The sequence below is a fragment of the Phoca vitulina genome, unplaced genomic scaffold (assembly GCF_004348235.1).
Source record: "Phoca vitulina isolate PV1807 unplaced genomic scaffold, GSC_HSeal_1.0 scaffold12, whole genome shotgun sequence".
In the NCBI taxonomy this organism is placed as follows: Eukaryota; Metazoa; Chordata; class Mammalia; order Carnivora; family Phocidae; genus Phoca; species Phoca vitulina.
In genome coordinates this window covers 45,138,387-45,163,700 of record NW_022589715.1, presented here as the reverse complement: position 1 = coordinate 45,163,700, position 25,314 = coordinate 45,138,387, and the positions used below count along the sequence as shown (strand labels likewise).

At 45.2% G+C, this 25,314-nt stretch overlaps 2 pseudogenes; one reads left to right on the top strand and one right to left on the bottom strand.

The window, feature by feature from the left end:
• Positions 1 to 5,781: 5,781 nt before the first annotated feature.
• On the bottom strand, positions 5,782 to 15,611 carry LOC116636465 (annotated as a pseudogene).
• An 8,529-nt stretch (positions 15,612 to 24,140) lies between these two features.
• LOC116636310 lies at positions 24,141 to 24,836 on the top strand (annotated as a pseudogene).
• The last annotated feature ends 478 nt before the right edge of the window (positions 24,837 to 25,314 follow it).

Genomic DNA, 25,314 nt, shown 5'->3' with positions numbered 1-25,314 from the left:
TTTGGAGCAAAGGAGGGGTTGTACTGAATAAAACACAGACAACCACTTAATGCTGAGTATTAGACTTCCTTATCTGTAAATGCACATTGGCCGTTTTCAAGACTGTGGAACATCTCATCATTTTTGCTTGTCCTTCTGTGATTCTGGGTTTCCTCTCTTCTTCCTTGATCCTCTTTTTCCTCTTTATGTATCTTTAAAGATTTATTTAAGAGAGAGTGAGCTGGCGAGGAGGGACATAGAGAATCTTAAGCAGGCGCCACACCTAGCGCAGAGCCCAATGTGGGGCTCAATCTCACAACCCTGAGATCATGACCTGAGCCAAAATCAAGAGTTTGGTGCTCAACTGACTAAGCCACCCAGGCACCTCTCTTTTTCCTCTTTAAGTCAAAGCTCCCAAGACCCCAAACCACTGCTCAGTTTTCCAGGGAGAGCAGTGTACCTATGTCTCTGTCCCCATGAGGCCATCCAGCTACCTTAGAAGAGTCTTGTCTTTTTAACAAAACTGCCAAGAAGGGGCATACCAAGATGAGACAGATCTCTTGCTGAGAGGAATTCTTTTGTCAGCTTGCTGCAACAATTGTTTTCTCCCTCTACCCAAGTAATTTAAAACTTTTCACATTTAAAATGTCAACTTAGCAGAATATAAAATCCGTTTGAATTTTTGAAGTAAAATAGGAAACAGATATCTATTGTATTGGAGCTACTTCACACAATATCCCCCAAATTCTCCTGGAGCATGGGTACTTTTGCTTTCCTTTGCATTCAGAGGTACATACCTGGAAGCTTAAGAAGCACTGGTCTTTTTCTATTTCACTTTTTTCGTAATAAAAGTTTTTAAGCAAACACAAAAGTAAGGCACAAAAAAATAGGATAATGAATTCTCATGTATTTGTAACCCAGCTTCAATAATTATCAACATATGGCCAATCTTTTTTTTTTTTAAAGATTTTATTTATTTATTTGAGAGAGAGAGACCGAGAGCACAAGCAGGGGGAGGAACAGAGGGAGGAGCAGACTCCCCACTGACCAGGGAGCCTGATGCAGGGCTCGGTCCCAGAACCCCAAGATCATGACCTGAGCCAAATCAGTTAACTGACTGAGCCACCAGGTGCCCCTCAACCTATGACAGTCTTGTCTCGGATATACATCCTCCCCCCTCATTTTCAGATATACCACCCCCTCCCACACTGGATTATTTTAAAATGAATTGCATACATCATATTCTATCCATAAATAACTTCATTATGTGTATCTAAAAGATTAGGACAATTATCTAGACAGTGTTCAAATGTCCCCAGTCGCCTCACAAAAGTCTTTTTACGGTTGTTGAGAAGAGCTGTTTCCAGACCTTGTCCCTGTTACAATCCAGAAATGCACATACTTATCAGGTGCTTGCATCGTAGTTGCCACTTGGTAAAAAAAGGACATACTGTTTCAGGACGCCTGGGTGGCTCAGTGGTTAAGCATCTGCCTTCGGCTCAGGTCATGATCCTAGGGTCCTGGGGCCGAGCCCTGTGTCGGGCTCCCTGCTCAGCAGGGAGTCTGCTTCTCTCTTCCTCTTCCTCTCACCCTCCCCACCACTTGTTCTCTCTCTCTCTCTCAAATAAATAAAATCTTAAAAAAAAAAAAAAAAGATATTGTTTCAAGACTTGTCCAGCTTTGGTTTTCTTTTTGTTTTTAGGTTTTTTCTTTTTTCTGGAGTAAGGCGTCTCCAGAATGGTGTTCTATTTTCCAGGCTAGTTGAATGGCATTTTTAATTTGCTCCATGAGCAGGCTTGTCCTTCCAAGCAATTAACCAATGAACAACTTAATCATACACAAGGCCTTCTTTGGGCCCGGGCCCTCTGTCACTCAACAGCAGGGAAAGAACTTTGAACTTTTAGAAAATCTGTGCCTTTAGGAGGCAAAGAAGAGAGCTGGGCAAAGAAGGCCAACTGAACCAACTGTCTCCGGAGAAGCCTGTCCACCGGGTGGAGGCTCCTTTCCCGCCTGCAGAACTGGCCAGATGTGGTCCCTTGGAAGTCCAAGCAGTCCTGCCGAGTGGAAGGCACTCACGTTCGCTGGAAGATCCTGCCGGGCAGCTGCCGGCATGTTAGCTGCTGTGTCTGCCGTAGCTAGCCCCACAACAGCACATACAGCCCCTTAAGAAGGTGGAGAGGCTCCAAGTGCAGACCCGTGTCCTCTGCAACTGGGCCCGGATCCCGTGCACTGGAGGAATTGGGGGCCTTGCTGGGGAGGAGGTGTGAGAGGTGGTAGCAAGGGTGGGCAGCTTGAATTGGGCAGGCCCGGGGAGCACGGTGTAGGGGTGCCCTGTGGCTCCAGCTGTTTGGGGCGAGACAGTTAGAGGTGAGATACAGATGCTAAGAGGATGACCAAAAAGATTCAATGACAAAGTTTGCATTTAAAAATGTGCCCTGCTTTGGCTAACCCTGCAACTGGATCCCCGTGGTCAGGATCCTGGAGCACAAACCCGCACTATTGGTACTTGAGTTAAGTACTTTAACCTGTGGTGAAATGGGCTCTTGTGGGAAGGCCCAGGACCTGTCAAGAACCAGGGTAGGGGGTTGGGAAGGTGGGTCAGATTTGGCAAGATGAAGACTGGGGGTCTAGACAGACGGGCAGGGGTAGTTAGTTGGGAGATGGACAGACGTATGGCAGTGTGTCTGCCAATTCACCCAAATGAGATTGGTAATCAGTTAACTTACAGGTAGAATTAACAAGCTACAAGGATCATTCAAATTGTCCTCTGAGGACTATCCTTTGTTGAAGGCCGTGGCCCCTCCTGTACTAATCCCTACAAAGAGGGGCGAGTCCAGATGAGGACTGACAGTCGCCCTAGCTGAGTCAGGATCAGTGGTTGGTTGGTAGAGGATCAACAGGCAAGCAGTTCGCCAAGATCTGGGTACTAAAAATAGCAGGAAGAACCCGCCAGCGTGAATCACGAACTTGATTTACAAAGGATTATCGCAGAGCTGGGGCTGAAGAGCTGTACTGCATGGGCTTCACCAGACAAGGACTAGGTCACAAGGAAACATGGAGTACAAAATGAAAGAAAAGAAAGCTTCCAGGCTTACTCCACATTGAGTCAGTCAGCCTCAGACCAGGGCTCCTGGTCACCATGCCTTGGCCTTGGATGCTTGGCCCTGGAGCGCAGGGTGGAGATGAACCTGTAGGCAGGGTTCCAGAGGTTATAGGGTAAGGGTAGAAGTATTGCAAGGTTATGGACTTCAATGCATCAAACGATGTGAGCTTCTCAAATGACTTGTATATTTCTTAGACAAGTCCACTTGCTGAACTGAGCTCTGTCTCCGGGTGACACTTTTTGTGGCATGTGGGAGGATGCTGCACAGCCCTGGTCTCTTGCCGGGGCTGACCTCCAAGCAACATTCAGATGTCAGTAGATGTCATTTCCTCTCTGACCCTAGAACTCTACCTACGTGTCTCTGTCTTGTGCTCCCTTAGCATGCAGACACAGCACTATCACACTGCAATGTAGTGGCCCATTGCCTTGCCCACGTGCCCCCCTGATGGCATTTAACTATTGTAAATTTGTGTACCCAATGAGTCTGAATGTGATGTCCTTTGTATAACTGTATAATGTTGAGATTACTTATGATATGTCTAAATGAAACTTTTCACCCTTGGATAGCCAAAATAAAGTTACTTTGTGGAAAATAACTGACAAATTGCCTAACTTGTGTGGTGTGAAACAACACTCATTGTTCAAACCAATCCCAAGGAGAGCCTGGACAGCCCAAATATCATGGCAGGATAGGACTGCCATAGGGGAAATTTACAACTAAATGCCTATATTAGAAAAGAAGGAAGATCTCAAATCAATTACCTAAACTTTCACCCTAAGAAACTAAAAAGGAAAAAATGCACTAAACCCAAAGGAAGCAGAAGAAATGGAATGATAAAGAGAAGAGTGGAAATAAAGTAGAAAACCAATAGAAAATGTAACAAATGAAAAGTTGTTTCTTTGAAAAGATCAAGAAAATAGACAAACTTTTAGCTTGACTGACCAAGAGGGGGGAAAAAAAAGAGAAAAGACACAAATTACTGAAATCAGGAATAAAATAGGAACATTGTTACCAACCTTACAGAAATGAAAAGAATTATAAGGAAATACTTGAACAACAGTATGCCAATAAATTAGTTAACTTAGATGAAATGGAAACTTCCCTAGAAAGACATGAATTACTGAAACTCACTCAAGAAGAAAATAGAAAGGGGTGCCTGGGTGGCTCAGTTGGTTAAGCCCCTGCCTTCGGCTCAGGTCATGATCCCAGGGTCCTGGGATCAAGCCCCACATCGGGCTCCCTGCTCAGCTGGGAGTCTGCTTCATCCTCTCCCTCTCCCTCTGCTGGCCATTCTGCCTACTTGTGCTTTCTCTCTCTCTCTCCCTCTGTTAAATAAATAAATAAAATCTTTTTTAAAAAAGAGAAGAAAATAGAAAATGAATGTTTTTAACATTTTTTTTCTGGAAGAATGTTTTTTTTTAGAGCAGTTTTAGGTGAACAGCAAAATTGAGAGGAAGGGCCAGAGACTTCCCACATACCCTCTGTCCCCACACGTGCATCCCCCATCATCGACATCCCCCCAGAGTGGGACATTTTGTGACAATTGATGAACTTACATTAACACATCATAATCACCCAAAGCCCATAGTTTACATTATCACTCTTGGAGTTGTACATTCTATAGGTTTGGACAAATTTATAATGATATGTATCTATCATGATAGTATCATACAGAGTATCTTCACTGCCCCCAAATCCTCTGTGCTCTGCTTATTAATGCCTTTCTTCCACACCGACCCCCAGCAACCACTGTTTTTTTGTTTGTTTGTTTTTATGATTTATTTATTTGAGAGAGAGAGAGGGAGAGAATCCTCAAACAGACTCCAGGCTGAGTGCAGAGCCTGGTGCGGGGCTCCATCCCAGGACCCTGAGAACATGACCCGAGCTGAAATTAGCAGTCAGATGCTTAACTGACTGAGCCACCGAGGCGCCCCCCATTGATCTTTTTACTCTCTCCATAGTTTTGCCTTTTCCAGAATGTACTATAGCTGGAATCATACAGGATGTAGCTTTCTCTGTTGATTTCTTTTCCTTGGTAATACATATTTAAGCCCCTTCCATGCTTTTTCATGGGTTGACAGATCATTTCTTTTTAGTGCCGAGTAATATTCCATTGCCTGGATATATATATTCATTCACCTACTGAAGGACATCTTGGTGGCTTCCAAGTTTTGGCGATTATGAATAAAGCTGCTATAAACATCAATATGCAGGTTTTTTGTGTGGATAGAAGTTTCCATCTCCTATGGGTAAATACAAAGGAGCTCAAGTGCTAGATCATATGGTACAAGTATGTTTAGTTTTGTAAGAAACCACCTGTCTTCTGAAGTTGTTGGCCCATTTTGCATTCCCATCAGCAGTGTATGAAAGTTCCTGTTACTCCATATCCTCACCAGCATTTGGTGTGGTCAGCGTTCCAGCTTTCGGTCATTCTAATAGGGGTGTAGTGGTTATCTCATTATTTTTTGTTTGGTTGGTTGAGGTTTTTTTGAGGTGATACTCAAGCTTTATTTAATGTAAATATAATACATTTTAAAAAATCAACAGATATTGTACAGTTTTTCAGAAATCACTTACTCATATGCTGCTCCTTGGTTAGATTTTTAGGGCTAGCCACAGACTTTAAGGGTAGGCCGAGGGGAAGAAAAAGGTAGATTCTCTCTCAGTAGCCTTTTTACGTGTATTTCTCACATCCTCACTACCCACGTTTAGGCATATAGGGCTTGCCCCAGTCCTGCCTCTTCTGGGTCAAGTCATACGGACTCGGGACTTTCTGTGTCCCCAGCATGTTGGCAGTGGCTCTGCGTTCAAAGGTCCAGGGGTTGTGGTTGTTCTGTTTTCGTTCCTCTTGATCTTTCTGCCTCTTCTCTAGAGTTGCATGGTTCATGGCCTTTGCTGGGCAGGGCAACAAACAGGTCGAGGAAACGTGGTATCTCTGGATTCACCGCGCCCACCCATGTCTACTGTGAGACTGCCAGCCTTCCTTCACGGAGCCACACACTGACCAACGGCACCTCGGTGGCCTCCCCGCCATGGGCTGTCCCATATCCTTGCAGGTGACGGACTTGAAGGGGGCTGGTACCTTCTATCAGGCCAACATGTTCTTGGCGTCCATAGAGCGGTGGATTGTCAGGTGCAGCGTTTCAAAATGTCCCCCGTGGAGGTAACCACCACCTTCTGTGAACTCAGGAGCTTCATTCAGTACAAGGGCCCTGGAAGTCGCACAGGTATTGAGGTTCTCTTCTTCCTTTTGGCACGGTGGTGCCCTTTCAACAAATCTAAACATGGGCTTTTCGGGAATGGAAACATCCTCAAAAGTTGGCACCAGGAGCAGTGTCGTTAGGCCAGCGCTTGGTGGGTGGGGCTGCCCCCAGATCAGACAGTGGTGCTCACAGGAGTGGCGCCCTGGCACAAGCCAGCAGCCATCGCGTGGCCACGTGGGTCGGGCCAGCTGGGGTGGCCACAGCCCCCGCAGCATCTACCTCCACCAGGGAAGAGGGCGGTGCCCCGAGAGCCACATCTGCTCAGGCTGCTGGTATTATGTTGATTTAATTTGCATTTCCTGGGGCGCCTGGGTGGCTCAGTTGGTTAAGCATCTGCATTTGGCTCAGGTCATGATCCCGGGGTCCTGGGATCGAGCCTGATATGGGGCTCCCTGCTCTGCGGGGAACTTCTCCTCCACTTGCGCTCTCTAGCTCTCTCTCTCTCTCTGTCTCTCAAATAAATAAAATCTTAAAAAAAAAAAAAAAAGAATTGCCATTCTCTTTAAAAAATAATAATTTGCATTTCCTGATGACCTATGATGTTGAGCATCTCTTCATATGCTTATTTACTATCTTCTTAGATGAGACATCTCTTAAGGTCTTTGGCCCATTTTTTAAATCAGTTGTTTCTTATTAAGAGTTTTCCATTTATTTTGGGTAACAGTCCTTTATCAGAGGTGTCTTTTGCCTATATTTTCTCCCTCTCTGTGGCTTGTCTTCTCATTCTCTTGATGTCATCTTTTGCAGAGCAGACGGTGTTCATTTTAATGAAGTCCAGCTTGTCAGTTATTTCTTTCAAGGATCGTGCCTTTGGGGTTGTATCTAAAAGTCATCACAGTACCCAAGGCCACCCACGTTTTCACCTGTGTTTTCTTCTAGGAGTTTTACAGTTTTGTGTTTAGGCCTGTGATCCATTTTGAGTTCATTTTTGTGAAGGGTATGGTATCTGTGTCTAGGTTTTTTTGTTTTGTTTTGTTTTGCACATGGAAGAGTATTTTCCTTTTAAGAATAGCTTTTCTTTTAAAATGTGTTCAGTGCAGGTACAGATGAAGTACCGATGAGCACAAAAGAGGAAAACAGCTCTACGACTGAAAATAACTGATACCATTTTGCAGTGAAACCTTCAGACACGTGCACGTCTGCAGGAACGTCACAGGAGGTTAAAATGGGGCTCCTTGTGCTTGCTTTTGCCCGAAGCCCTAAAGGTTGATAACACTACAACAGGTAGCCAAGGACCCCATATCCTAAATATCCTAATTAAGGTGCCATGACTTCTGTTCAACTGACACAGGGTAGACTGAGAGATTCTGAAACAGGGTCTGCAGGCTTTGAGCAGTGCCCCTCTAGCCTCTAACAGTGAGGGCTGAAGAGCAGTGAGAGAAAATTCCACCGAGAACCTTGTTGATGGGCTGGATCCCATGCCACCTCCCAGGGGGAGAGGAGTGCAGCCCCTCATCCCAAGCCAAGTGAGACACCCTTGAGAAGACCCACTCAGAGAGCTCGATGTGGGCCTCCTAGAGTTTGAGGACGGGTGTCTGCCTTTTGCCAAGAGATGCCCACAGGTGAGAGACTGTCGCTGTGCCTAAGTCTGCCCAACAGCAAGGAGACAGAAGGACCGCCCTTCCTCAGTGGTGGGCGAAGGTGTGTGAGCTCCACCAGGGGCCATGGGAATCTGAGGAGGGAGCTGGCCTGGGTTGTTTGAAAGGGGAAGCACACAGCAGGACCCCTGAGTGGGAGAGCAAAGGGCCCAAAGGAGAAAGTCACCGTAAGGGAGACTGCTGGAGACCGCATGGGCTGAGAGAACAGGAAGCTTCCAGCTATGAGAGAGACAGCATCCCCCACAGAGAATCCTGGGAGCACCTGCAAAAGCACCTGGCAGAGAAAGAGGCTGCAAAAGTGCATGTGGTCCACCCACAGGAGCCAGTGATGGTCCAGGACTGTGCCTGCTGTGGAAGGCTGCCCTTCCCCCAGGCCCAGCCCAGGGCCCTGCCTCAGAGGGGTCAAAGGCAAAGGGAAGAGAAGCAGCTATGAGAAGAAATCCTTCCAGGATTCCGAGCTCATAGCAGCTCAGCCTGAAGGAGAAGATTCTCTTCAAGTAGGGAGAAGTTCAGATTGGACTGGATGTTTCAATTCTCAAAGTAAGACAGCCCAACTGACTGCAAGGGACCGGAAGTGCCGAGACCTGTCTGAGATTTCATCCACGGGCCGCAAAAGGACAAATCCAGAGAGCGGGTTTGACATAAATGAGAGAAAGAAAACAGTTGCTTTATTATTGCACTTGTGCCTGTCTTGTTCAACAAAATAGTAACGAATATAAAAATTATTTTTTAAACAAGTATTGGATCATATTGGGTTCTTATATAAATAAAATGACTAATGTCTGTAAAGCTCCTAACATGAGGTTTGGCACATAATAAATAATCACTGTGTTATCTACTACTATCATCATTATTATTAATGATTTTGTAACCTGCCTTTTTTCACTTAATGATATATCCTAAATATATTTTCATGTCAATAAATATAATTATGGCACATAGCCAGAATGTGAGATCCACATTGTCTGCTTGTTCAGTAATATATCCTTCTATTTACAACAGTGCCTGGCACATAGCAAGTAATCAAGACATAATTGTTAAATGAATAATTTCAAGTGAATGCAGTGTGGTTGTATGGAATGTACTACAGTCACTGATCTTTTATTATCAGTTAGAAAACATTGCAAACAGTCACAACTAGGTGCTTTCATGGTTGTAAACCAGTCTCTAAAAATATCCTTGTTTTGTATCTTTGTGTATATCCTTAATTCTTTTCTTGGTATAAATTCTTAGAAGAGGAACTGCAGGGTCAAAGGGAATAAACGTTTCATTAAAACTTTGAAAATTTGCCAAATTGCCCTCTGGAGGGATTTTGAGGCTACGGAAGAACTAGGAATTTCCAAGTACAGAGATTTTTTTTTTTTTTTTAAACTTTGCATATCTCTGGATAGTTCCCAGTTCCAAGAGTTTTGGCATGGCTTCAACACAAGAAGGGTTTCTGCAAGGTTGAAAATAAAAACATATTTCAGGAACTTATTCTAGGGCATAGTTGACTGAGTGAAATGGAAGGAAAAACAGAGCATTTGGCAGTAGAACCGTGGTAACTCCTCAACCCAGGAAGCCTCAGCTTGGAAGAGCACAGATTCGTCTCCAAGCATCACGAAGAAGATGACAGGTCAAAATGCCACTATTTATTGAGCACCTACTAAGTACGGCAGTGCACTGACCACTTTGGAGTGCAGTGGCCTGTCGCTGCCGTCCCTCGGTCCCCTCCCACCGCCCCCCAGGCCCAGGCTGCCAGCTCTCCACGGAAGAGCCTTTGTTGGCTTCATCTTGCATCCCTGGCACGCAGCAGGAGAAAGGCAGTTGATGCAATACGTGTTTGTAAGACTGAACAAAACTCTTCTAGGAAAATTCTAGAGGGGTTGGCACCAACTCTGGAAAGCAAGCACACATACATACACTCGAATGACTAATATCAAATGTGATAAACTAAACCACTGTCATCTTGAGCTCTCACACTAGAAGCTCCAGCAGATTTTGGGTTTTGATCATTGTAATGAGGCTTCACTGTGCTCCCTTGGGTGAAATGGACAAAAATGGAAGCCATTAGAAGTTTGAGACCCTGAGCCAAGGAACTCAAAAGGTTGAATACCTCTCTTAGGATCTGTGTGTTGAATCTGCATTTGGGGTTTTGGCAGTTTCCCTGGATATTGTCAGTGGGTGAGAGAAACAATACGGCAGGAATGGCTATCTGCCTACCCAATGTCTATTCCCTCCTGCTTCTTTACTATAGAACCCAATATTATTATTAGAGACAGCAAAGCACCTAACTAAAAAGTTACATTTCCAGGCCCGCTTGGAGGACAGATACAAAGGGAGCTGTTGGGTGGGACTTCCAGAAACATTCCTAAAGGAGCTTTATCCATCTTCCTGACTTCCTCTCTTCTTTCTTCTTCATACCCAGATCACAGACACAATAGCTGGAGCTCCAGCAGCCATTTTGCAGCCATGAACTTGAGGTTGAAAATCAATACTAGGGATGTTAAAGCAGAAAGGATAGGAGACTTGAACAGACCAGCCCAACACTGCCTGCTTTCAGCTTTATTTCACTTGAGAGAGAAACAAACCCCTATTTGTTTAACTACTGTCACTTGAGGACTCTGTTAGTAGAGGCTAAAGGTAATTGCTATTGGAATGACTTTCTATGGGGTGAAGGGCCCAGTAGTACCCCCTAGGAGCATTTTGCAAATTTTGGGGGAGGGGAGGGAGGTATGTTTTTTGTTGTCACAATATGTGGTACTACTTGTATTTAGTTGACAAGAGTCTGAGATGTCTTGTCCCAGATATTCATGTAGATCTAAAACAACAACAAAATGTTTATAATTACCTGTGCCTTAAACATAATTATATTTTACAAATAAATAAAATATATTTTTTGCATGGTTTCAGACACACCTAATTTTCCAGGAATGTGACTTCCATGTAAAATAAAAATTTGGGGGGCACCTGGGTGACTCAGTTGCTTAAGCGTCTGCCTTCAGCTCAGGTCATGATCTCGGGGTCCTGGGACTGAGCCCTGAGTTGGGCTCCCTGCTCAGCAGGGAGTCTGCTTCTCCCTCTCCTCCTACCCCTCCCCCCGGCTTGTGTTTTTTTTTTCTCTCTCTCTCTCTCTGTTTCAAATGGATAGGTAAAAAAAAAAAAATTGTACTCTTTTTTGGAACTTTACAAAGATTTGTTCACTATTTGCAAAATTATATCACCAATGGCAACACTAGTTGTATGCCGTGTATGCCGTTGTCCTATTCATGGTGAATGTGAGTAATTACGGCACCCGCTCCGTTGTTTTATCTTCTATTTTAGCTGGGCCCAAGCATTTTCATGCTGAAATATGAAATACTTTATTACAAATTACCACGCTTTTATTTCTTCTTTGAATCTTCCCAGTCAAGGCATTATGCTGATTTTATTTTTGAGAAGGTAAGTACAGGTAAGTTATATTACCTATACATTTCAAGTCAGGATCAGGAAGTGTGTTGCATTAAGTGGGGAGGAGGGCATTGGTCCTGCCAGCGCCTGGCGTCCTAACTGATGAGACTCATGCACACGCAGCCTCCATCTGCCTCTTCACTTTAGTGTGAAGAGGCAGAAAGGACTGGCAGCAGAGAGCTGAGTGTTGGGGGTCTGCACGTCAAGCAAAAAAGGCATTTTTTTTTTTTTTTACATTTATCTGTGGCAAGCCTGGCTTTCAGCATAAGTGCAGAAGATGCATCATGTGCAATGCCATTTGAGAGCTAATTATCTCTGAGCAGGTTGAGTGTTAATCCATGATCCACCACCCACAACTCTGTCCACTTTAGTTTTTCAGAGGACACAGAATTAGGACAGAACTCTGTTGACAGAGGGGGAGGGAGAGCACGACACAGTTCTGGGACTCCGGGGACTGAGAAAGGAGAGCGAGGGGAGGTAAAGAAACCACAGCGGCCATCTGGGGGTAGGGAAAGAGTGCCAGGGAAAACCGCATGGCCAGGACCACCGAGGGGACCTGCGGCTGGCAGGGCCAGCCCACCGCTCGCTCGCCTAGGTCACCCCCCCCACCCCGCCAAGTGACGGAATTAACCACATCTCACACTCCTGAATTGGAGCAGATAATTGGCGAGCTGGCTTTGTGCACAGGAAGTGTGTGCAGTTAGATTTGGCCGAGTGGAACAGGAAGAATGGGGACCACCTGATTTCATCTTGTGCCAAGGAGGGCGACACAAAGCAGCAGTGTCTCCTATGGGGCTTGGCCCAGGCAAAGCAGGGGGACAGAGAGCCCCGTGCAAACTGGCGGGTGAATGGGGTCTTCCTGGGAAGATCGCTAGAGCAGAGGACAGTCAGGAGCTCTAGAACTGAGCTCCGGCTGCTTTGTGACTTTGGGCAAGTGATTTAACCTCTCTCTGTCTGTTCCTTCATCTGTAAAACAACCGAGGAAATAAAAATCCCCCTTAAAATCCCGTCACTCCATTCCATGGGATCCCCAGATGTGGCCTGAATGCCTCCTCTGTGGGGAGCACTGTGCCGACTGTGCCGGGCGGGGGGCGGGGGGGACGGCTATGCCCGCTTCCTTGACACCGGGGAACGCCCCTCCCCCACCATCCCCCTCCCCCACCCCACGCCCGCCCACAGGAGTTGGGAGGGGTGTGAAACAGATAGTCCTTGCGGGGGGGGGGGGGGGTTAAATCTTTACCTTCTCTCCAGATACATCTCAACCCACTTTTACTTCCCGCTGGGAGGTATCTTGGTCTAACCTCCCGACCCAGCCCTTGGCGGGTCTTCTCTCGGAGGTGCCCGGATAGGTACTGGTTAGAGAGGGCTGTTGCCAGGACAACGGAAACCAAACCCTGGCGGAAGCGTCATTCTTTCTGAGGATGTGGTAAGTGCGGTATTCACCTGATGACCGTCCCGTGACGGTCGGGCTTCTTTTCTAGCTACTTTTTGGAATCTTCATTCTTAGAAAACCCTTTGTTATGAAATGTGCTCAAGTCCGGAAAGGAAGTGAGGGTCAGTCAGCAATACCCGCAGTGTGAACTCTAGAATAGCATTTCCTTTTGAAAGATTCCTCATTTTGCTCCTGGCTTTGCGCTGGTGCCGGATGACTGTGTTTCCTGGGGATTTCCAACCTGAGCAGCAAGGAGCCCGGCCCAGCTCACTCCCACACTGAAGACAGAGACGGCTGTATTTCTTGCATGCCTTTTTCTGTCCCACAGTGGTAGACAAAGAGAGTCAAGAGACCGTGCTTGTGTGACCCTGGGTGAGTCTCTTCCCTGAGTATCAGTGCAGCAACTGAGGCATTTAATAATTTTGATTCTTTTTTTTTTTCAAGATTTTATTTATTCGACAGACACAGCCAGAGAAGGAACACAAGCAAGGGGAGTGGGAGAGGGAGAAGCAGACTTCCGGTGGAGCAGGGAGCCCGATGTGGGGTTCGATCCCAGGACCCTGGGATCATGACCTGAGCTGAAGGCAGACAGTTAACGACTGAGCCACCCAGGCGCCCCAGTAATTTCTATTCTTGAGGGAAAGTTGAGGACAAGTTAACGAAGCACCCTGAATACCCATTTGTAACAGGCATTATTATTTTTATTATTTTGCTTTTTGCTCAAATTTTATTTTTCATGATCTAACAATTAGACGAGTGACCAAATGGTTTTATAAAGTCATAAAATTTTAGTAAAATCATTTGGCCTAGAGTTATTCATGAATATTACTATTCATTAAAATTGTTTAAATGCAGAAATGCATTAGTATTTTTCTTATAAGCTTGGTCATCACACATAACTTAGTCTGAATTACAGACAGTGTAATCTCATAGAAGTGATAAAGTGTAGGCGCTCCTTGCTGGCTCAGTTGGAAGAGCATGCGACTCTTAATCTTGGGGTTGTGAGTTCTAGCCCCATGTTGGGTATAAAGATTACTTAAACAAATAAAACTTTCAAAAAAAAAACTGGTTAAGGGCACCTGGGTGGCTCAGTTCGTTAAGCGACTGCCTTCGGCTCAGGTCATGATCCTGGAGTCCTGGGATCGAGTCCCGCATCGAGTCCTGAGTCCTGCATCGAGTCCCGTATTGGGCTCCCTGCTCAGCAGGGAGTCTGCTTCTCCCTCTGACCCTTCCCCCTCTCATGCTCTCTCTCTCTCTCATTCTCTCTCTAATAAATAAATAAAATCTTTAAAAAAAAAAACTGGTTAAGTGTAAAAAATATGGCCTAATTGTAAAAATCATCAAAGAGAAAATGAATCAGAAAGTCTCATGTCATTCCCACAACTGCCTGTAATAGATTTATTAATCTCTTTCCCAACTACATGGCGTTCACATGCTGTTCCCTATGCCTGGAATGCCTTTCCTCACATTCCACCCCCCTCCCCCAAATCTTCCACTCAGCCTCAGAGCCATCCTTTATTGCTTTCTTTCTCTCACACCCCCTATCCAGTCTGCCAAGAAATCCAGGTGGATTTCAATAAATCTACTTCAGAATACTCTCATAATCTGTCCGGGACTTGCTGTCTCCACTACTGCTAATCTCTGAGAGCACCCTCACCTTGATCATGACGCTAACTTCCTGAATGGCCCCTTGGCTCCTGTCCTTGCCCTGCCACCCACCCATAGCCTGCTCTCAACACAGCAGCTAGAGTAACCTTCTTAAAACACGTGTTAGGGGCGCCTGGGTGGCTCGGTCGGTTAAGCGTCTGCCTTCGGCTCAGGTCATGATCCCAGGGTCCTGGGATCGAGTCCCTCATCGGGCTCCCTGCTCTGGGGGAAGCCTGCTTCTCCCTCTCCCACTCCCCCTGCTTGTGTTCCCTCTCTCGCTGTGTCTCTCTCTGTCAAATAAATAAATCTTTAAAAAAAAAACAACGTGTCAGATCATGTCATACCTCTGCTCCAAACTGCCCAAAGCAAGAGTGGGTGCAATGGCTGGTCCCAGCCACGGAGAGGCATTCCCGCACATGCCCTCCCTGCTCAGTGGTGTCACGTTGGTAGCTTGAAACTGGCCACATCACAGAAATTGGCAAATGCTAAAAAACCAAGTTTTGTTTTGTTTTTTTGTTGGTTTTTGAGACCCAATCTGCCAGCACACTGCTGCAATGGTGACCCATTTCTCTCAGGGTTAAGAGCCAAACTTGTCCTGACTGCTCGCAAAGCCTCTGCAATCTGACCTTGTCTCCTCCTTCTCCTTTGCTCCAGCCCCACTGGCCTCCCTGCCCTTCCTCACACATGCCAGCACCCTCGGGGCTGTGTATTCCTTCTCTTTCTAGAAGTCCTTCCTCAAATGTCACCTCCTCAAGGAGGCTTACCTGACTTCTTCACCATGCATTCTAACCCCCACTGTCCTATTAGCTGTTCTATTTCCCCCACAGCATTCTAACTACTATAGAATTGACTTGTTGCTCATGTTTATTACTTACAGTCTGTGTCTCCCCCTGCACCCCCCCCCCCCCCCCCCCCCATAGAATGCCGTCTCGGTGAGGGCAGGGAGTTTGGACTGTTGTCTTCACTGACGGGACCCAGGGCCTGGCAGCCAGGAGGCACTCCGTAAGCATTTCGTGGCCGACTGGCTGACTGAATCTCCGAATGCCTACCTCCTCTGGAATAAACCTTCCCGAAACTTCGCGCTTTCCTCCTCTCCATCCACAAAAGGTCCTGATTCTTGTCCTCTATGTTCCACCTGCAGCTCCTGAAGTTCTTCCATGGTATCATGACGATTTTCTTAGGACCGCCTCCCCCACCGGACGGCTGTCTGTGGGCTCTTCAGAGGCACCCCCAACACCCGTACCTACACATGGCCCCCACTGCTAGCTGTTAAGTGAACGCATGAATGTACACATGAATGGTAAGCGGAATGTGATTCTCACACGGATTCGTCTTCTCATCTGGAGGCCCCCTTGCGATGGCGCTGCTGGGAAGGCCTGAGGCAAGGAAGGATGGGGGGCGATGCGGAGACAGAAGCAGCCCTGAGTGTGGGGGGCAGAAGGGAGTCTTCTCTCTTCTGAGCTCTGAGCAAACTGGTTATTATTTCTTTCTATTACGCTCCTCACACCCTCCCTCTCCTCAGCCGTTTCTCTCACCTTTCAAACCTCTGATCTTTGATCACAGGCTAGGGTCAGCTTTAAGTACAGGGAGAGAAGACAGCTGCCTCGGTGGTGTGATCTGGGGGCTTCAGGAAGGTTCTTCACTCTGGTGCCACTTTCCTCGGGTCTTCTTTTTCTTTTTCTTTCAGTTTTATTGAGATATACTTGATACACAGCTGTGAGTTTAAGATGTGCAGCATAATGACTTGACTTACATATATTATGAAATGATCACCACAATTAGTTAAAATGCATCATCTCATATAGATACAAAATAAAAAAGTTTAAATGTTTTTTTCTTGTGATGAGAACTCTTAGGATTGACTCTCTCAACAACTGTCAAACATACACAACAGTGTCCCCTATAATCATCAAGTCACACATTGTATCCTTGGTACTCATTTATCTTATGACTACAAGTTTGTGCCTTTTGACCACCTTCTCCAAATACCACCCCCACTTCCCCCTCCTGGGTTAACCACAGATCTGATCTCTTTTTCTATGAGTTTGGGGTTTTGTTTTTTGTCTGTTGTTTAGATTCCAAATATAAGTGAAGTGGCCTAGAACCCACTGGTCTCTCAGCAAATGGCCACACAGAACCAAGAGCCCAGGAGAACCAGCTCCCAGGGTTTCTAGAGCACATGGCAGTTCAGGGCCGGTCCCAGCCTGGGGTCTTCGCCACACAGAGCTTCTGAAGGCTGCACGTCTGTGGCCTCAGAGCCGGAGCCAGGGACGGGTCGGGAGGAAGGCTTGTCTGTCCCAGCGAAGCCCCCTGTCCACAAAGGCAGCTCCACTTCTGGTCTGCCTGCCCAGCCTCCCCAGGACAGCAGAGCGGCTGCCCTGTGGGGAGAGGGGGGACTTGTCTCCTTCCCAGCCATCAGGTGAGGAAGCAGGGTCCACACCCTAAGCCTAAGCCTCAAGGGAGTACAGGATGTCCCAACACGTCCTGTAGAACGACTTAGTAATTTTCCAGTTACTAATTTGCTTTACCTGTTCTGTTCAAACAGGCTAATTGTTTCCTCAAAAAGACTCAACGTAGTGGGATGAGGTCACCAGAGACATGCCTAAACAATTACAAACTCTGGTCATGGGCACCCCGGGAGACTGGTAACCAGCTCCTCAGACTGTAGATCTGATGTTATCTTTCCTAAAGCAAATTCGGTGAGGACGCGCCCCCTGGTGGTGACACGCGATTATGCCAGGCAGGAAGAATCCTTCCACCCAGTGAGTGACTCCTTCCCTGGGTAGGAGAATAACTGGGCGTGGGTGCTGCTTTTGGAACGTTCTCAGTAGGGCATAGTACTGTTATTTCTCAGTAACTATTTGATTGAAATATGAAATAAATGTGATTAATATAATCCATTCATACTTGTGAACTTGGAAGGTGTGAATTTTAATCAAAGCAAAAAATCTGCCAAGGCAGAAAAGAGGGAAAATCGATCTCTGGTCTGATAAGAAAAGAGAATATAATTTTGAGAGCTTCCAGATACTTTCTGCTTTTACGTTGTGGGTATTATATTCTCTGTTGACTTAGAACAGTTCAATTTTTTATTACAAAAAAATTCAAATATACCAAAAAATAGAACAGTAAATCCCATATAGTCACTACCCAGGTTTCAAAGCTATCAAGATTTTGTCATGCTCAATTTTATATCCCATTAAATGTTTTTAGTTGCTTTTCCCCATTAAATATTATAGCCCAGACATCTTATTACCTGACCCTAAGTATTTCAGTATGCATTTCTAAAAACTGGGCATTTTCTTACATAACCACATACCATTTTTACATCTAAAAATTCATAATCCCCTGGAGTCATCTACATACCCATAGAGTCTACATTACAATTTCCTTTGAATATAAAACTGTCTTTTTGCAATAGTTTGTGAATCCAAGAAGTCCACGCATTGCATTTCATTGTTTGGTTCTCTCTCTGCCTCTCTGTCTCTCTCCTTCTCTCCCTCTCTCAATCTCCCTCCCTCCCTCCTTCCCTCTTAATTAACTTCTCCTTATACAGAGAGAAATGCACAGGCATTAAGCATACAGTTCTGAGAGTTTGGATAAATGCATACACCTGGTAGCCACATCCTTATCAAGAGAGAGAACGTTTCCCTCACCTCAGAAAGTTTCCTCCTGTGCCTTCACAGACAACTCTCCCTTTGCCCCCATCCCAGCCACTGCTCTGACTTCTCTCACCATGGATGAGTTTTGCCTTTTCCTTTTTTTATGTAGCTATTTGCCCTCAACATAGTATTTTGGGGGTTCATCCCTGTTGTTGCATGTTCCTTTTATTGTGAGTTATATTCCATCATCTGCATGTACCACAATCTGTGCACATTCCTGTTGCTGGACATCGGGATAGTTTCCAATCCGGGCTACTGGGGGAAAAGCTGCTATGAATATTTTTGTATGAATCTTTTTGTGGACATATGTTTTCATTTCTCTTGGGTAAATACCCTGGAGTAGAATAACTTGTCACAGAATGTGTATGTCTAACTTTGTAAGAAATCCCTGTGTCTCTTCTCCTGAGCACACCCTCTCTAGCACTTTCCAGTTGTCCGGCAGTCTGCATTCTGCATATGGCCAACAGCCTCCCTGAGGTGTCGCTTAACTTGTCCCTCTCACCCCTGGGTTGCCTATAAACTAGAAGTCTGATTTAAAACCTGGGTGTGATTCAGTTTAAATACTTGGGCAAGAATGCTTCAGAAGTGATGTTGTGTACTCCGTCCTACTCTCATTGGGAGGTACCTAAGTGACACCTAAGTGACCTCACTCTTAATTCGGACGCTGAGACTGATCAGTAGATCCAGGGGGTGGCAGCCTGATCCCCCCCACTGTAAACTTCCCCCAGCAACCCTTCTTCTAATGGTTTCGAATGATCTTTGCCTTGAATTTTTGTTAGGAATTTCAAAATGTTGATTTTTTAAAAATTCTATCAACCCTCCACATATATCACATGGGATTCTTCTGCAAAAAGGAAACGTTCTTTCACAACTTTCTCTCATTATTGTAGAGGACAGGCAGGAAAAATACTTAACTATTTGTCTTTAATTTGCTAGTGAAAATTTTCAGTTTGGCTTATTGATTGTTAGAAACTTTTAAAAAGGCTCCAACAAGAAAAGCTCTCCCAATCAAGTATTACTCAAATATAAGAATTCCCTCACTTTGCTTGAAGAAAAAGATACAGAATATAGAGGAACACTGACATGTCAATGGACCTGGAGAGACTGTGAGCTAAAGAGTAGTAATTGTTGGGGCACCTGGGCAGCTCAGTGGGCTACCCGGCTGACTCTCGGTTTCCACTCAAGTCGTGATCTTGGGCTTCTGGGATGGAGCCCCGCGTTGGGCTTCGCTCTGAGTGTGGAGTCTGCTAGAGGATTCTCTCTCTCTCCCTATCTCTCTCTCTCCCTCTGCCCCCCCAACCACTTGTGTGTGTGCACGTGCTCTTTCTAAAATAAGTAAATACATCTTTAAAAAAAAAAAGTAATAATTGTAGTGATAATAGTTACTATCATTTATGGAATATTTCCTATTGATTTAATGAACTAATAATGAAATTTAACTCATTTTCATAATAATTATTTACAGAGAAAATAAGAGTGCTAGTCATTGTGTAACCCAAAGAGCCTTACTCAGATTAGGTTTCACTTTTTTTTTTTTTTAAGATTTATTTATTTATTTGAGAGAGAGAGAGAGAAAGAGAGAGCATGAGTGGGGGAGGGGCAAAGGGAGAGGGAGAGAGAAAATCTGAAGCCGACTCCATGGCTGAGCACTGAGCCCTATGCGGCGGTAGGGGTGGGAGGGGGCTTGGGGCTGATCACAGGACCCTGAGATCATGATCTGAGCCAAAATCAAGAGTTGGACATTTAACTGACTGAGCCACCAAGGCGCCCCTAAGTTTCACTTTTTAACCTCGAAGAAACCATGGATTCACCTCTTTATTCAGCTGACATTTATTGAGCACTCACTCCTTCAGGAAAACAAAGATGAATTAGACCCAGACGCTGTGAAGCCTCAAGGGGCCTTGCAGATGAATTTTGCCTCAGTGGTTCCTGGGACTTGCCTTGCACAGATGTTCATGGCCTTTGTTACGAGACTCACAAAGAACACACTGAAGTCGTAGGCAACACTCCAAAATGAGATATCACCTGCTCCTATACACAGGTGGCAAATGTAACTGGCTCTGGTGCTGGGGGGGAAGCCCCGATCAGTAGTATCTGCCTATTTCCCAGAATAAACTGTAAATACTCCCATCACGGCCGGTTTCAAGCTACCAACAACATGTCACTGAACGCAGAATTACAAACCTATGCATAGCACGCCATTATATAGTAACTTCATCATACGGATACGGTAAAAGTAAATAACTTCAAGAGCACAGATAACAGTTAACTTTAATATAGTGAAATAAAGAAGTGATGAGTTTTAAGTATTTATTTTTGTAATGTAACTTATTTAATTATGTGTTTATATAATTTAATTTTTTTTATAATGGCTGTATTTAATAGCTGGCTTGCACAATTTCTGAAAATTTAACTGTTGGCCCTGACAAGTTAGTATGAGTCAGCTCCAGCACCCCACCAATACTGCAGCGTAGCCATGGTAATACACAACATGCCCCTGGGGACTTGGAAAAATGTGGCTGGGATGATGCTCTGAGCCCGGGATGGTCAACGGCCTCAGGACACAGAAGAAGAAAGGAGCTAGGTGTAGCATTAGGAGTTATGTCCTATCTCAGCAATGGGGGTTATCATTTCCTGTTCCTGGTGTGACAAATTACTCCAAACTTAGTGGTTTAAAATAACACAAATGTATTATGTCACAGTTCTGGAGGTCAGAAGTCAGAAAGGGGTCTCACTGAATTAAAATCAATGTGTTGGCAGGGCTGTGTTCCTTTTGGAGGCCCTAGGGAAAATCCTTTTATATCCTTTCTCCAGCTTCTAGAGGCCACCTGCTATTCCCTGGTTTGTGGCCTCCTTTCTCCACCTGCAAAGCCAGCCGTGTTGGGCTGATGCCTTGTCAAGCTGCCATCTCTCTGGTTCTCTCTTTGGCTAGCTGATTAGCAGCCTTAATTCTCCTTTGCCATGTAACCTGACATACACATAAGTGCCACAGACTAGAATATCTGGGAGGTTTTTATTCTGTCTAGTGCAGGGATGTTGAGAGATATTGCAGTTAGTTCTCCACAGACCGCACCCCTAAAGGCCTGCTGGAGAAGGTACTTGGAGTCCTACAAGGTGAGATGCAAGGTGGATTTCATAAAAGCTGCTGATTAGCCTCTAGTAGTTTCAGGTGGCTATAAGTGTTATAAAGAAAATGCAACCATAGAGCAGAGAGAGCTGAAGGGAGGTATTTTAGTAGATGGTCAGAGAAGGTCTCTCTGAAGTGGTGATGTGTGGGTTAAGACCTGAATGATGAGGAGGCAACCATGCCCAGATCCGTGAAAGGCTGGCTAAGAATAATGAACAGTAGCACCGAGGAAGAGCTGCTGAGGGTTGGGGGTTAGCACACTCAAAACATCCCCAAAAGTACAGTGTGTTCACCATCCAAACTCAACTTTAAATAAGTCTCCTATCCAGTTCCCTCTTTCAATCACATCTATCCTCCTACATTCTTTCTACAGAGAAATTCTGGCATGCCACTGGAGAAAAACAAGTACAAAGTTTCTGAAGATTGGCATGTTTGGAGAAACAGAAAGAAGAGCAGTCTAGGAGATGAGGGGTAATAGATTGTTCTAATATTGGCCCCCAGTGGGTCAGGCTTCCCTTTGTCCACATCCCTTTGCAATGAATGTTCCTGCTCCTTCCCTCAAGAGGTAGTGTGTCTTTCTCCACCCCATGAGTCTGCTCTGGCCATGTGACTTGCTTTTTTTATTTTTTATTTTTTTTGAAGATTTATTTATTTATTTGAGAGAGAGCGAGAGCACAAGTGCACATGTGGTGGGGGAGGGGCAGAAGGAGAGGGAGAGAGAGAGAATCTCAAGCAGACTCCCTGCGGAGCGTGGAGCCCGACATGGGGCTCTCTCCCACAACACATGAGATCATGACCAGAGTGAAATCACAAGTTGGATGCTCAACCAACTGAACCACCCAGGTGCCTGACTTGCTTTGATCAATAGAATATGGCAGAAATAATGTACAAATTCCAGAGCCAAGGCCTTAAGGAACCTTGAGATTTTGCCATCACTCTCTTGGAACCTCTCTGTGATGAAGAGAAGCTCACTAAGCTTACTAGCTTACTAAGAGACTGCAAGGAGAAGAACTGAGGAGCCCAGTCAACAGCCAACACCAACTGCCTGACAGTCAAATGAGGCATTTGGACCCTCTGTCCACCACTGCACCGTCAAGATGACTGCAGCTGTATGAGTGGTCTTAGGAGAGACCAGCAGAAAAACCTACAGAATCATGAGAAATAATAAAGCATTACTGTTTTAAGTCACCAAGTTTTGGGGTGTTTTGTTATGCAGCAATGGATAACTGTTACATGAAGTGGGGAGGTCACAGGAACAAGATCATGTAAAGGCGTATTAGCATGATAAAGAATCTGAATTTTGTTCCACGTGCTCTGGGGAGTCATGAGGGTTTTAAGAAGAGTGGTATGTTTTAAAAGGTCACTCTGGGGGTGCCTGGGTGACTCAGTCAGTTAAGTCAGTTAAGTGTCCTACTCTTTTTTTTTTTTTAAGATTTTATTTATTTATTTGAGAGAGAGAGAGAGATAGCAGGAGCAGAGGGGAAAGGGAGAAGCAGGCTTCGTGCTGAGCAGGGAGCCCGACGTGGGGCCCAATCCCAGCACCCTGGGATCATGACCCGAGCCAAAGGTAGATGCTCAACCAACTGAGACACTCAGGCGCCCCTAAGTGTCTAACTCTTGATCTCAACTTGGGTCTTGATCTCAGGGTCGGGGGTTCAAGTCCTGCATTGAGCCTCCCTAAAAAAAAAAAAAAATCACTCTGAGTGCTGTGTGGAGAAAAGATTGTAGATGGTAAGAATAGAAGCAGGGAGACCAGCTGGGAGGCTTTTTCAGGCATCCAGACAAGAGATGGGAAATAGTGGAGAAATTTGGGTCCTGCTAATGGATTGGCTTAGAAAGGATATAGTGAATAACAATCTTCTTTCTTGAAATGCAGGGCTATATAAATATATGTACTATGTATGTGGCAAGTCAGGATTTTTTTGTGTGTGCCATTGGTGGAGAGGGGGAGTTCTTGGCAAGCAAAAGTAAAGAGACAGAGACTTGGTGACAAGCACTGAAGTTACGTTTTGGGATGCAGTCAATGTTACAAATTTTTTCTTAAATAAAAGAAAAAATAGATTGCCTTGTATGTGCCCTGCTCTGAAGATTATGACAAGTCAAAGACTCCACTGAGCTCATGGAATGAAGTGCTTCCCTCAGGAGGATGGGCCTCTGTAATAGAACCAAGAGTGGTGCGGAGGGGAAAGTGTGGGAACCTGGAGGAGGGGCAGTGGAGGAAGGAGAGGAGAGGAAGACATCCCAGAGGGGGTGGGCAAAACTGGAAACCCATCCAAGACAACGTCTAACTGGAAGAAATGCAATGGGAAAAGTAAAGAAATGCTCTCTGTTGGCGGGAGTGTGATGAGACTGCTTTCCTTCTGGTGATGGACGGCCCCCCAGGCCCCTCCAGGTGCTGCAGGCACATCTGGGGCTAATCTGGATGTGTGTGTATTCCCAGCCATCATTGAGTGTGAAAGCTGAAAGAGATATGGTTCTTGTCTTAAAGTTTTGCAGTTTAGTTGAGGGCACATGTCTTAATACATGGTGTAATAACAATATAAAGAAAATAAATGCTGACCTTTTGCTGGACTGGGCTGGTTAGCTCTTGCAATTGTGGTGGTGACCCACTTCATCCCATCTGTTTGATACTCTTTTTTTTTTTTAAGTAGTTTCCACGCCCAGCATGGAGCCCAACATGGGGCTTGAACTCACGACCTTAAAAGATCAAGACCTGAGCTAAGATGAAGAGTCAGACACTTAACTGACTGAGCCACCCAGGCACCCCCCGACCATCTTTCTGATACTCTTACATCTGGAGATCTTCATATTTCTCTAAGCTCTTCCACCTAGATACATAAACCTGGACCTTTCTTACAATCTTGCTCTTTGTTTTTTCCCTCTCTACCCACAACTCAGCATCATGAATGTGGGTTCAGCTGAGCCCCAGTGCCTACCTGGCCCCAAAGCATCCAATTCTAGGGACTCTTGTGCAATGCCTGAGATTTATGGGCCTGGAAAACATTATGCATCCTTGCAAATGTCTTCTGCTGAGACACCCCACACAATGATCATCTCTCTCTTCTTCCTTCCTCAGTGGATCTGCTTATTCAGGACAGCCCCGATTCTTCCACCAGTCCCAGAGTAAAACTATTACCCACTTCTGTAGAGGAGAGCACAGTGAAGAAGGAAAATACAACCCAGGGAAGAAACAGATCAGAACTGTCCTCCCTCAGACCCAGCTATGTGTACTCAATGATAGATTTCAGAGACAGAAATACCTCAGCCTCCTACAGAAGCAAGAACATTCCAACATTCTGAACCTTAGCTATAAGCAACTGAGACCTGATTCCAGAACCAGAGGCAGCAGAACAGCAACTGGCCAGAGAATAGCAACAGTGTGACTCAGAACAACTCAGCAACTACAGAACACCAAGCCTTCTCTTCCTATCACCAGGGATACCTGATGAACACTTCTGGAAACTATCCAGTATGGAGCAACCAGACCTGGAATGACCCCAGTTGGAGCAACCATTCTTGGAACAGTCAGACCTGGTGCCCCCACACCTGGAATAACCAAGCCTGGGACAATCAGCTCCACAATTGTGGAGAGGAATAATGTTTCTCATTGTGCTTATTATGTCGAATGAGGGGGTACAATTGGAGTCTAATAAAAGGAGTTTCAGTAGCATTGGCTGCTATGGGCAACATGATAAAAGATGTGTCTGGCTATAGATAACTAGATATAATATTAATTTGGATATCTTTAGGCTCTAGACTCTAACCTCAAGAATAGGAAGTAAAAATACAAAGATGTGGGCTGAAGGATTATTTGCATTTTCTGAGAGTGTGAGGCTTTACTTGTTAATAACCTCATTTGTTACCATGAAGGGTTAAGCTATACTGTGCTTCACTGATTTCCTCTGCCCTTTGTGCTGTTTTACTACACTCCAAATTTGTTCAATATTCTTGTATTTGTAGGAAGATGTTTTCTGTTTTCATTTATCATGATAATAGTACCAGTTTGGCTGATTGGTTTATAGGTTTAAGTACAAATAAATAAAATATCCACTTAAAAGATAAAGAAAAAAAAATGC